The sequence below is a fragment of the Rutidosis leptorrhynchoides genome, chromosome 4 (assembly GCF_046630445.1).
Source record: "Rutidosis leptorrhynchoides isolate AG116_Rl617_1_P2 chromosome 4, CSIRO_AGI_Rlap_v1, whole genome shotgun sequence".
Classification (NCBI taxonomy): Eukaryota; Viridiplantae; Streptophyta; class Magnoliopsida; order Asterales; family Asteraceae; genus Rutidosis; species Rutidosis leptorrhynchoides.
The window spans coordinates 82,905,744-82,919,160 of record NC_092336.1 but is presented as its reverse complement, the minus strand read 5'-3'; the positions used below and the strand labels follow the sequence as shown (position 1 = coordinate 82,919,160).

The 13,417-nt window shown below is 29.9% G+C and overlaps 1 long non-coding RNA gene across 2 annotated transcripts; it reads right to left on the bottom strand.

Annotated features, from left to right (window-relative positions):
• Window positions 1–582: 582 nt before the first annotated feature.
• LOC139843227 (uncharacterized) lies at window positions 583–11,344 on the bottom strand. Of its 2 annotated transcripts, XR_011757489.1 has the most exons (6): window positions 11,137–11,344; window positions 10,911–11,014; window positions 10,336–10,403; window positions 8,756–9,015; window positions 3,768–3,824; window positions 1,912–2,074 (listed from the first exon to the last, which is right to left on the bottom strand). It is a non-coding gene; the product is annotated as an uncharacterized lncRNA (long non-coding RNA). The 2 variants fall into 2 exon arrangements; XR_011757490.1 differs by lacking the exons at window positions 1,912–2,074; window positions 3,768–3,824 and adding an exon at window positions 583–901.
• Between the last annotated feature and the right edge of the window lie 2,073 nt (window positions 11,345–13,417).

The window sequence follows — 13,417 nt, the reverse complement described above, 5'->3', positions numbered from 1 at the left end:
TGGTCATTAAATTCCAATTAAAGAGATGTTCTCCACTTGATTAACTATTAAGCAATAATTACATGCTTAAGAAGAGTTTAGTGTAAACTCCCAAAAGTCTTCATGTATAAACAACTTGGTCCAATTTGGAATGTTGCAAGTAGCCAATGAGTGCATATACTTGCAAAATTAATGTTGACAAACGGGTTGAAGACTTGTGACTTGAAGTTTGAAAGCTTGTGGTTGTCATGGGATCAAAATTCTGCATTTGCCTTAGAACATACAAAAGGTATATAAGCATCTAGAACATACAGATATTTGAAGTATTTAAGCATCTAGCAACAGACCTTAAAAAGTATAACTTTGTAGAATATCTTCAAGAGAGCAGAACAAAGTGATGTATACTTGTACTCCATCGAATGATGTGGAAGAAACAATTTGTATAGCATGAATGCCAATAGAACTTTAAGCATGGCTAGGATCTTCGTTTATCAAGTAGCCCTAAAAAATGGCAGTAAAATGCAACTTTGTGCAACTTTGCCCCATTAATTATAAGCTAAATATTTCACAAATCTATATCTATATTGTTTGTCAAATGGATGTTCAATGTAAAGATAAATTTGAGGTAACATTCTTATTACTTGGAACAAATGAAACAGATGTCAAACGCAGCCTAAAGAAAGTACAGAGAACCTAAATTACAAGTATACACCTATTAATATTATAATCCATTTTCTTTTCTTCGTTTTTTTTTTTTTTTTGCTTCAGTAGCTTCCTGAAACACTTGCATACCAATCTGTTAAACGCAATGGAAAGAACACTTACATATCCATATAACATTCTAATACTTCGTAGCTTCATTAGCTTCCTGCACACTTGCCTTTGTAGTAAAACCCAAATACCCTTCTTCCATGTGTACACACTGCCATTAACAATCCATCAAGCATATAAAAGCAAATTGCACAATTTGCACGAAACTGAAAATTAGGCACAAAGGCCAACAACTTTAAGCTCCAAATCACACGAAAACAAACCTCCACAAAATCAACCTCACCAGCTTGATTTAAACATACCAAATCATATACAACAACAAACACCACATAAATCGATAATAAAAATCTAAACATATCGAAACAGCAAAACACCTGAACTAATGAAATCAAACGTAAATTTCCCTAAAACTACTCCGTCCCAAAAAAACAGTCCTTACTATTTTCATCTGTCCCAAAAATAGTCCCTTACTTTAAATAACAATAACAATAAAAAAACCATTAAAGTTCCAACTATGCCATTTTATTATTGGAAATTCAACATTAAATAAATATCAATTAATTTATTACTTACTTTTTATAACAACATTAAATGAAGGACAAATTAGACAATTCATCAATTAAATACAACAAAAAGTCAATCCAGACAGTTTTTTTTGGGACAATATTGAAGGAGATTCGGGAAGAAACATAAAAATCAAAATATACAAAATCAAAAACCCTTGTGCATAAATCCGAGAACTATAAATCTAGAAAATATACATAAGTTAACTTACATTAAGGTTGGAGAGGATGAACTGAGAATTTGTTGATGGATTGACGGAGGCTGCATGTTTTTGAATTCTAGTTTATAATGAAAATAGGGATGCAAACCATTTCAAAGCTTTGGAAATCTCATAAATATTGGCGTGGTAATAGTAATAAATACGATTGTGTCAAATTGGTTTACCCAAAATAGGATTAGGCGTGATTTAATGGCGCCTGCAAAGCCCTAATAATAGAGATAATCTTTCACAGATTGTAATTTAAGATCATCACTGTCCTTTTTCAAGTTGACACAACGTCTTCCATCAGTTCAATGAGGCTTTGCAAATTCAAATTGAAAGCAAAATGAAAACGGAAAATTATGAAGCAAATTAATTATAAAAAAAGAATGGATAAATAAAAAAGAATAAGATAGATTATTAAACGGGTAAAGTGTTGTATTTGTCAATTAACATCAAATTAAAAAAAAAAAGTTGTACACAATAAGATCAAGAGGTTGGCGAAATCTGGAATTAAGCAGTTGTAGAAGATGTGTTTGTCATGTATGAAAAATCTTCCATCTGTAAGTTAGTTGATATATTATTATTAATATATTATCATTATTAAATATTTTATTATAATACTACTAAAATAAATATAAGTAAAATGTAATCTATTATAAAAACACACCTCACAAAATATTGGTAGGAAAAAAAATGAATAAATTTAATACCAACTGAAATATCAAATGAAATCTAGTCTAGATGTTATCAACAAGGTCATTATTGTTTGTTTTGTTCCTTTGTATACAACTAACTACGTTATGAATATGAAGAGCTGAATAAGACCGTGATTAGTTGGTTGAGACTGGAAAACCAAACCTAGGGTGAGGTGTGCTTTTGAAAATGGGGTTGAGCACACTATGTAAAATGTAATTATGATTATCACCTTTTGTTTTATTTATATATATGTACATATATTAATATTAATATATTAATGTTAATATTAATTAATTAATAATACATAATATAATATATTAATAATAAATTATTATTAATCAATTAATTTATTAAATAAATTTTTTGTTTCTCTCCTCCTGTTCAATAAATTAATCTCTATTCATTGACAGCAGTTGCCCAGAGTCGAAAGCTAAGTTATTACTTGGAAGTAGAATGTTCAAGCGGGGTATCATTTGATGACACTCCTCTTTTAGGTGAGTGTCCAGCGATTCAATCTCGTTTCATGTGCGGTTTTGGCCCCTGAAAACTCAAAAGTGATAGAATCGTTTCGATGATTATTTTTTTCTGTGAGGAACATAAGAAGATTGTGGAAGATTTCATATATGATAAAAACATCTCCTACGATAAGCTGTCAAAGTTTAATTCTAGATTTCACCAACACCATTAGAATAGGTGTACAATAATAAGATCAAGAGCATGCTTCTGATGTCTAACGAAATCCAAAATTAAACTTTAACAACTCATTGTAGAAGATGTTTTTATCATATATGAAATCTTCCCTGATCTTCCTATTTTCCTCACAAAAAAACATAACCATCGCAAGGGTTTTGCTGTCGGGGCCAAAACCGCATATGAAACGGGATTGGATAACTAGACACTCACCTAAAAGAGGAGTGCCGTCAAATGATATTTCTTCAGAACATTCTACTTCCAAGTAATCGCTTAACTTTCGACTCTGGACACTACTATTAATGAATAGAGATTAATTTATTGTACAAAAAAAGAGAGAGAGAAATAGTTTAATTAATAAATTAATTGATTAATATAATCTATTTATTAATATTAATATATTATATTATATTATATTATGTATTATTAATATTAATTATTAATAATATTAACATAAATATATACACATATATATACATAAAGGAAAGTGAATAATCATAATTGCATTTTACATAATGTACTCAACCAATTTTCAATTTTCAAAAACCGTTTTCATCCTAAATTTGGTTTTCGGTCTCAACCAACTACCACGGCCTTAGTCAGCTCTTCATATTCATAACGTAGTTGTATACAAAGAAGCAAAACAAAAAATAGAAACCTTATGACCTTGTTGATAACATCTACACTAGATTTTGTTTGATATTTCAGTTAGTATGAAACACATCCATTGGATTTTTTTTCTCTACCAATATTTTCTTAAATATGTTTTATGATAATTACATTTTACTTATATTTATTTTATTAGTATTATAATAAAATATTTAATAATAATAATATATTAATAATAATATATCTACTAACTTACCTATTCTAGAGATTTTGCTACCAGCAAAATCCATATATCTATTGCAAGGGAAGACATCTACAATGAAATCGCCACCGACGACAAACAAAGAGAGTAAGTATGATCGTAAATATACAAGGAAAAATGTAGGATAACATAAAAACTGGATAACGAGATAATAAAATAAATAAAAAACAAAAAAAAAAGAATACTCGTCATCTTAAAAAGGAAATGCGGTGTTGCAATTGTCGTCTACAATACATTAAATTTGAAAGAGTAACACAATTAGACAGGGTTTATATGTAATTAAAATAATAACGATAAAAAGGTACCAAAAGAGTAGGGTAATTATAGTATAGTAAACTAACTGTTTATAGTTTATAGAACAATATGAGTTTATACTGATTGAATTGCACTTTTAGACCACTCCCTATAGTTAGTTACTCGCTGATTACCCACTCATTACCCGTAGTTACCCGTAATGAACCATAGGCACGGCTTACTTACCCGCATTAGTTACCCGCACTCACCATGGATTTAATGGAAGAGTTTTGGTTAGTTATAGGAATTGTGGGTTCCAGTGACTTTTTATTGTTGGACTTGATACTTTATTGCTTGTACGTTGTATATTAAAAGGAGTATTGTTTTAGCCATGATAGGGAGTGTTTAAATGAAAGATTGTCTTTTCAAAACGAATGCAATGTTTGTAAAATGTATCATATAGAGGTCAAGTACCTCGCGATGTAAATCAACTGTTGGGAATCGTTTATAATCGATATGGACTTCGTCCAGATGGATTAGGACGGGTCCTTTCAGTTGGTATCACATCGACAGTTGACAGGCATGTAAAGCATTTCATAATATATCCAAATATAATTGACTTAATAATAATCTTGATAAACTCAACGACTCGAATGCAACATCTTTTGAAATATGTCATGAATGACTCCAAGTAATATCTCTAATATGAGCAAATGCACAGCGGAAGATTTCTTTCGTACCTGAGAATAAACATGCTTTAAAGTGTCAACCAAAAGGTTGGTGAGTTCATTAGTTTATCATAAAGAATCATTTCATAATTTTAATAGACCACAAGATTTCATACTTCATTTCTCATAATCATACGTCCCATGCATAGAGACAAAAAAAATCATTCATATGGATTGAACACCTGGTAACCGACATTCACAATATGCATATAAGAATATCCCCATCATTCCGGGATCCTCCTTCGGACATGATATAAATTTCGAAGTACTAAAGCATCCGGTACTTTGGATGGGGCTTGTTGGGCCCGATAGATCTATCTTTAGGATTCGCGTCAATTAGGGTGTCTGTTCCCTAATTCTTAGATTACCAGACTAAAAAGGGGCATATTCGGTTTAATAATCCAGCCATAGAATGTAGTTTCATTTACTCGTGTCTATTTCATAAAACAGTTATAAAAGCAGCGCATGTATTCTCAGCCCAAAAATATAAAGGGTAAAAAGGCAAATGAAACTCACACATATAAATATTGTAAAACAATTGATAAAGCATTTTGCATGTATTCTCAGTCCCAAAATATATATAAAAAGGGAATAATGAAACTCACCATACTGTATTTTGTAGTAAAAATACATATAACATCATTGAACAAGTGTAGGGTTGACCTCGGATTCATAAACCTATATTATTCATATATTCATATATTTATTAAAACATAAACCTGTAATCGAACAAGTTTAGATACTATTATTAATTGTTATTTTAGTAACTTGTATGTTTCATTGGTAACTATATTAACTGTATTTATTTTATATACTTTAGATAAATAATTAGTATTTATTATGAAAATATTAATGTTGTTACGCGATATGTTTTAAATATATTCTTATATAGCTATTTATTTGGTTAAATAATATCAGTAATAATAACTAAAAATATGTATCTTTTTATGTTAATATAAATAATACTAAAAGTAATTAGATTTAGTAATGATACTGCTATTAATAGTTTTGATAATAATACTAGTAATAAAAGTAATGTTAGTAATAATAATAATTTTTAATGATAAGATAAAAATGTTAGTTTTCATAAATATCATATTTTAAATAATAATGGTACTTTTAATAAAAGTGATGATTCTAATAGAAATTTTAATAATCATATTAATAATAATATAATAATACTATATATTCTAATAATAATAATAATAATGATAATAGTATTAATTATACTAGTAATCTTATTTCTAATATTGGTAATAATAGTAATTACTTAATAACAATCAATAATAAATAATAAATAATAATGATAATAATAATAACAAAAAAAAAAATAATGAAATAATAATAATAAGAGTTTTTGTAATAACTACCTCAAAGGAGTAGTTCTTAAAAATGCCCAAGTCCGGGTTTGAACCCGCGACGTCCCGCTAACTCGATAATATCCTTTAACCATTACTCCATATGTTTCAATTCTAAAATAACACCCAACTTAAATTTGTTTTTAACTTTTAACTTCTGCATCCTTCTTATTTTCTAAAAAAAATGCCCAAGCTCGGGCTCGAACCCAAGACCTCTCATTCAAACCAACACACCCTTAACCATTACGCTGATCAACCATTTTTGTCTTAATTAATACCCTAAATCATTTTATTCTAAATCTCTTGCTGCTACATCTTTTTCTTCCTGGGATTAATTGACTAGAGTAACAACAAACATTTTCTCATCATCATCATTCATCATACTGATATTATCCTCATTATCATCATTTAAACTTAAACAATCCTCATCATCCTTTAATTATCAATATCTATCATTTCTATCATTGTATTTCATCTATCATAATCTCATTCATTAACCTCCCATATACATACAAGATAGCTCGATCCCACCTCTATAGACTAGCCCAAATCTTACAGCCCAATAGCAGTTATCCCGAGCCCAATTTATAAAAGCCCAAAAGTAATATGAATTTGTCTAGGGAGCCCCAAAAAAAATATCGGTTCATATATAAATAATTGCATGGATATATGTTTGTTGGATTGCAAAAGTGGAGGGTATGATATAAAAAAAAATCATCGCCTATTGCTTTCAAGTCCCACTACAGAAGTCTAAAGGTGTTTGGTTTAATTAATTGAATGTAAGGAATTAGTAAGTTGCAGTATCCAAAAATGACCACTCATATCACCTTTATAATCATCTCTCTTGTCACCTTATGCACATAAAATCATGGCTTATCATCATCTTCATTTAACGTCATCATCTAACCCATAGTTCATCATCGCCATTTTTTTTTATAGAAATAGAAATGTAGCTATAACTCGAATGGGTTTGGGGTGCTCTTGTTCGTCGATAAAATATAAACAGAAAACAAGACAGCAGTAGCATCGTTATCACCTTCCATCATGTCTAAACTCATACATCATCATTAACATCGTGAAATTATGATCAAGTTATTGTATCACCGTCTTCTCCATTGTTGATGTAACATTGTGTGATGATAATAGATTATACAACGTGAATGAATCATTCAGTTTGAAAAAAAAATAAAAAATAAAAAAGCAGCTGCAATATAAGAAATGAAATGGGTTTTGGATTTTTGGCCATTGCCTGACGAAAAACATAAACATATAACAGCAGCTATTGATGGTAATAGTTGGTGTTTAAATACGTTTGGGTTGTCTTGTTACTTAATAACCGGAACGAAAGGTGGCTGTGGTGTTTTAGTGGGTTCACAAAAAGAAATATAAGAGAATGAGACATAGAGAGAGAAGAGATGGCAGATTATGGTGTTCTACGGTGGTGGTGGAGGTTGTTGTAGGGTGGTGGATGGTGGTTGTGGTTGTGGAGTTGTTCATGATGGTGGAAGTGGGTTGAGGGTGGTGTTGATGGCTGTGAGATTGAATGGTAGTAGTCGGTGTACTAAGTGTGTTTTGATGAAGATATCACATATGCATATACATATAATTAGGTATAATTATGAATAGTAATTCAATTGGTTGTTTGCATTTGTAAATGGATCTAGAACAGAAAAAGAAGTTGGCATGTGGCCATTGATTAGCCAAAGAAAGAAAAATAAGTAAAGAGAAATCTAGAATGGTGATGTTTACTGGATATGGATTCATGAATCCATATAATATCCTATCCTATAGTACAATAACGATAAAGTGAAAATAAATATAATAACATATTAATCTAAAACGTGTACATTCACTCATACTATTCTGCCGACAGTTTACCACGGGTGTCTATATCGTGTCCATTACTAAACAGTTAATATATAAAAGTGTTCCTAAAAATTCCAAATTTTTAGATTAAACATATTTAATTATTTCACTCATTAACTGTTTGAAAACTGATCTAAAAGGTTCAATAATTATTTATTTTCTGTTCCAATTTATATGTACGGAGTACTAATATTTAAACTAAAAAGGGATAAAAATATCTTTAACAAATCTAGAATCTTCGTAATCAATTTACACTCCAACTTTTATTTCATTTCTTCATGAACATGTACAATATCTATATTAAAATTAACAAACATCAACCGAGTGTTACCGACGTTTACCAATCAGGGTCAAAATTGTTTATCTTTAATATATGTTCTTTCTATATATATAACCAATCTTAATTAAAAAGTTTAGGTAAATAATTATATTAGTTATATCTTTTTAAACAAATAAATATAATATTATATATTTACAAGTGTTATTATATATAAATATAAGTATCTATATATATTTACAAGTGTTAGTATCTATATATTTAGTATCTATATATATATATTAGTTATGAGTTAGTTATAGAATATTGATGTTGATGTGGCGTTGATGTAGCGCTGATGTGAAAGGTTAAGAGGATGAATAGTTTAGTTACGATAGAGAGTGGCCTTAATAACTAAGAATTCCATAGTTTGTTGCCTACAATCAAGTCAAGTTGTTATTAATAGAAAAATATTTAGCTGGAATTAAATTGGGATTAAATTTAATGATTGAAGAAATAGATGGGAAAATAAGTATGCACCTGTATAGCCAAAACCTTATACGTAACCAAATTAGAGCTATCTAGACTGACTTGTTATGGGATCTTTCCAACCGGGGAATATACTTCTTGTGCCACCTGAAAGTCACAAGATTGTTTTTCATAAATTTGAATTTATCGTCACCATACTCTTTCAAGTTCACGAAAAAGATGTAAATCTATCGAGTCATTTTGGTGAACATGTCATTAACGTCTTCAATCATCAGGTTGATGAGGCTTTTTGTCTCCAAATCAAAAGCAGTCTGAAATAAAAACAGATACTTGTGAATCAAATTAATTAATTAAAAAAATATAAATAAACACGAATGAATGAATACAACAATAGAAAATTAAACCAGGATTCACATAAATATCATAAATATGTGGCAGGCATGCACTTGTTTTTATCAATTAAAGTCAAAATATTACTTCATGATCCATAAATATATCCTTAACTAGGTTTTCGGGTTTTAAGGTTATTACTAAGGCATATGAGAAGAAGAAGAAAAAAGGCCCAAAATTTAGAACAAGCTTCTTCGTTTATGTGATTGTATGTATTTTATGACGGAGTGTGAACATTACTAATCAAACAAAATTCCTAAAAGGCACGACGCAAAAAATACAAGCATATTTGAAGTATTTTATGACAAAGTGGATCCTTCACGTTCTTTACAAAAATAAAACGCTGAACCTTCTCAAGGGTGTTACTATCGCTTTCGACTACTCTGATGCCAATACCATATTTGTAAAGGAATCGGACCACTATAAACTCCCTTTTAAAGGGCTCCGCGTTTATGGATACCCCGTCCAAACAAATGAGATTCAAGTTAATGATTTCATGTTTAACCCACTACAAGTTTTCTGCTCGAATCAATTAATCAATCAATCAATCATGTTGTTAATTGTTAATAATAGAATAGTAGTAATACATTTCTTAAGCATGATTCAATGAATAGGGACTATAAGACCATGTTGATAAATGATATGTAAGACTACTCCCTATAGTTAGTTACCCGCTCATTACCCGTAGTTACTCGTAATGAACCATAGGCACGGCTTAGTTACCCGCACTCACCATGGATTTAATGGAAGATTTTTGGTTAGTTATAGGAATTGTGGGTCCCAGTGACTTTTTATTGTTGGACTTGATGCTTTATTGCTTGTACGTTGTATATTAAGAGGAGTATTATTTTAGCCATGATAGGGAGTGTTTAGTTATTAATTATAGAATATTGGTGTTGATGTGGCGCTGATGTGGAAGGTTAAGAGTATGAATATTTTAGTTACGATATGAAGTGGCCTAATACTACAACATCTATACTAGATTTCATTTGATTGGTATTAAACTAATTCATGAGTTTTTTTCTACCAAAGTTTTTTCAAGTATATTTTTATGATAATTACATTTTATTTATTTTAGTAGTAATCTTACATAATAAATAAAATAATTATTAATAATAACTATAAATTATAATTAATAATAATAAAATTTTATTAATAATTGATATTTGATATTTAATTAATATTTTAATATTTTAATATAAATGATAAAATAAATGATAGTAGTAAATATAATGATGCACCTTGGATTTTGCAATCATTAATCGCTGATTTTCCTTTATCCTTTGCTCCATTTAACCTTTTTCATTTTCTGCCACAATCAATCAATCAATTTTTTCATTTAAAAAAAACAAACTAATTTAAACCTACTTCAATCTATTAACTGGGATTTTAATTGATTAAAGCAAACCAGAATCTTTCTGATATATCAAAGACCGATTAGATTCAACTGAAAGCTCTTTTCGGTCAAACCTTTAGAAACAGACAACTTTATGATTTGGGGAATCGATTTCCATTGTGAAGAGTCTAGAACGAACGATTTGTGAATGAATAAAGGTTGAAAATGGTAGCCTAAGATTGTGGCTGCTTGGTGAACCGAATGACTCTAGGGTTTTGCAACTGTGGGATGTTAACTGACGACTTGTAAACTTTTGTAATCAACAGTTGGGCTAGTAATGGGCTAAGAAAGTAGTTGAGCTTTTTTTTTTTAAAGGCAATATGAATATTATATATAAATTGATTTCCTGAGCCTAAACTCATAGTACTGACAATCCGTTCAACCCTAATCTAAAACAACCAACAACCCCAATTTGCTCACCTTAGCCATCTATATTCTACCAAACACCAACCATAACGGCCAGCCACCACCAGAATCCAGTTCCAGCAACAATCACCGGCGGCAAACAACATTGCCATCTAGAACTGAAAAAAAGCAGTTTAAAACGTGAATCATTGAAACAAAACACAAATATAATTTTAAAACAGGTCTTGAAAAAAAAGAAACAAAACATTGATGAAAAATAAACTCAAACAAAAACTCATACCTGAAACGTTGAGGAGAGAGATATTTTTCTGAACATGGCGGCTCTTTGCAAAGTGGTTGGATAGAAAGAAAAAAAAAATTGGCAGTGGATCTTCAAACAAAATAGAACAAGTAACCATTGGGGATCTATCACAAAAAATAAAGCAATCTTCGACAATATAGAGAAAAGTCCAATTCTGAATTTGGAAATCGAGATGTCACCAACAAAAACAAAAAAATAAATAGACTTCAGATCTGGTATCACAAATCCAAAATACGAAAAAATTAACTACATTAGACTTCAGATCTATTATCACACATCCAAGAACATTTCCAATTTAGATCAAAACAGTAAACTATAAACAAACTAAACGACTGGCGGTTAAAATACATTAAGCCAATTATTATCTTACAAACCAAATGAGTTCTAACATCAACGAGACAAAAATGGACTATAACATCACCCGAGTAAACACGACTCGATAACAAAAATTTGTAACAAATCTTTAAAAAAAAAAAAAAAAAAAAACACTCTGTTGTGGGAAAAAAGTTCACAAAGTAAAGAGATTGAGTGTTAGTGAGTGAGGAGCAAAACAAAAGTTACTGTAAAAAATACAAGTATATTATCTTTATATAGTGAAACAAACCCTAAAAATATAGTAGTTGTTTAGGCTTCAATATCCTTGTGGGCTTGAAAGGCTGTGGGCTGAAATCCTAAAACCACGCAGGCCCAGGACACCGCCACTGTGATTGTTGATTTTTTATTATTGTAAATAAATACTGAGTAATACTTTGATGAGATGAGATGAAACAAGCTAATAATCTATTAATTTCAAAACCCTAGATACTACATGTCTTAACACAAATGATCTTAAATTGGGTTAGGGAGATTAACTATGATCATAAGATTATCCAATTTTAATAACCGAGAGTTGAGAATCAAAGAGAGCAGAAAATTTCCCATCAATTTTAAACACATAATTACTACATGTCTTATATTAAGGCACAAATCTGTTAAATTAGGTTAGGTAGCTTAATTAAGATCATTAAAATAATCTCTCTTATACTTAAAGCAAACACACAAGTGAGTGACAATTTCATTCAACTTTCAATCCTAGCCATCCAAATTGTTCTTTTCCACCAATCTTAACCATACAATTAGGATATATCTCTTTATCACGTGATTAGTGATATACTACCTCCGTCTCATTCCAATAGGCCATTATTCTATTTTGGGCTGTCCCATTCTGATAGTCCACTTCCATAAATAGAAAGAAAAGAAGATATTTCATTGGTGGATCTGGAGAGAGAAGATATTTCATTGGTGGAGAAATGAAGTTAGTGGGATTTCCTAAAACTGCGTGTTTTTTGTCTGTGGACTATTGGAATGAGACGGATGGAGTAATAATCTAGGAACTGACCAAACTACCCTTCCAAAAAAAAAAAAAAACACGGCTTTCTTTTTGGTTTTTAGGGGTCAATTAAAAAATACCTCATTTGACTTATGAATAGCTTTTTGTTTTCTCCCAAATTCATTTCATCAATCCACCTATCGTTTTTTACCATTTGATAAGCCTACATTCAAGATTAGAATATAAATCGTTGTCCAGGTAACCTCCTTCGAATTATGTGTTTTGCGATTAATGATACACCTATCGTTTGTTTGTAGTAATCGCTATGCGCCGACAATAATAATCGCTAATCCGCTAATACTCATCGTTAATTCGTTAATACTAATCACTACACGTGTTATCTTATTGATTAAATACGACTATTTTTTGTTCCTTTGATTTACCTCCAGAATTGTTCATACTAATCGCTTCACCTATTATTTACAGTTGTTTAATTTTAATTTAGTTTACCATTACTGGTATTAGATCCCAATTACTTCATACAAGTTGTTATCAATCAATGGTGCTGTTAACCAATCATTATGTATTACGTTCTTTAAAATTTGTTATGTCTTTATATGGTAGATGTATCTTCATCAATTTATGTTTTTGATTATATGTTCGATTGTTTGGGTTCTTCATCATATATTTGACATTTTATATTTAGACATGAATACTTTTCTAAGATGATCAAACATGTGGATAACAACTTTGATTAATCTGATGTTATGAATTACAATTTGAATAATCGTGTAAAGCACCAACCTATATATTTTTTAGTTTGTTTTCTATTTTTGATGGTTTCATTTACTACTGTAAACCACCATATATTTCAAATACGTTTTTTGTACCATAGTTTTTTCTTTAGAATTTAATATAGTTTTAATTTCCATAACACAATATATACAACAT